Raw genomic sequence first — 616 nt, 5'->3', positions numbered from 1 at the left:
CATTAACTGAACCATGTGCTCACTGTGCAAAGAATGCTTCCCGAAAAAAATAAGAATATTGACTTCAGTGTATATCATATTCCTTAAAAATATTTATAAATGACCATTCATTATAGAAGCAAGAAACATGACAGGTTATTGATTCTTGACCTCAGTGTATATCATATTCTTTAAAAATATTTATAAATAAATGACCATTTGTTATAGAAGCAAGGAACATGACAGGTTATTGCTTAAGCATACAAATATGCTCCTTGTGTGCTTTTAAAATAAATCAATTAGTGGAAGAGTTGGCAAACTCTTCCTTAAACGGCAAGATTATTAAAATATTAGGCTTTGCTGGCCAATTGGTCTGTCACAACTATTTAACTCTTCTGTTGTAATGGGAAAACAGCCACTCCAGCTAAAGCTTGCATTCTGCTGGCCAGATCTCAGTTCCATGTGAATGTAAGTTGCTATAAAGGAGGCTGGGAAATGTAGTCTAGAAGTGTTATCAGGAAGGAGAAGAAATGGCTGAAGGAGCAGCTAGCATTCTCTGACATTTTATTACTATATGTGATATTTCTTCCATGTCCAATAACTTACTTCCCTTTCTCCTTCTACCCCTTGTTTTTTT

The sequence above is a fragment of the Cebus imitator genome, unplaced genomic scaffold, assembly GCF_001604975.1.
Source record: "Cebus imitator isolate Cc_AM_T3 unplaced genomic scaffold, Cebus_imitator-1.0 Scaffold861, whole genome shotgun sequence".
Taxonomy (NCBI): domain Eukaryota; kingdom Metazoa; phylum Chordata; class Mammalia; order Primates; family Cebidae; genus Cebus; species Cebus imitator.
The sequence above is the reverse complement of the archived record's forward strand: the minus strand, read 5'-3'. Positions refer to the sequence as shown.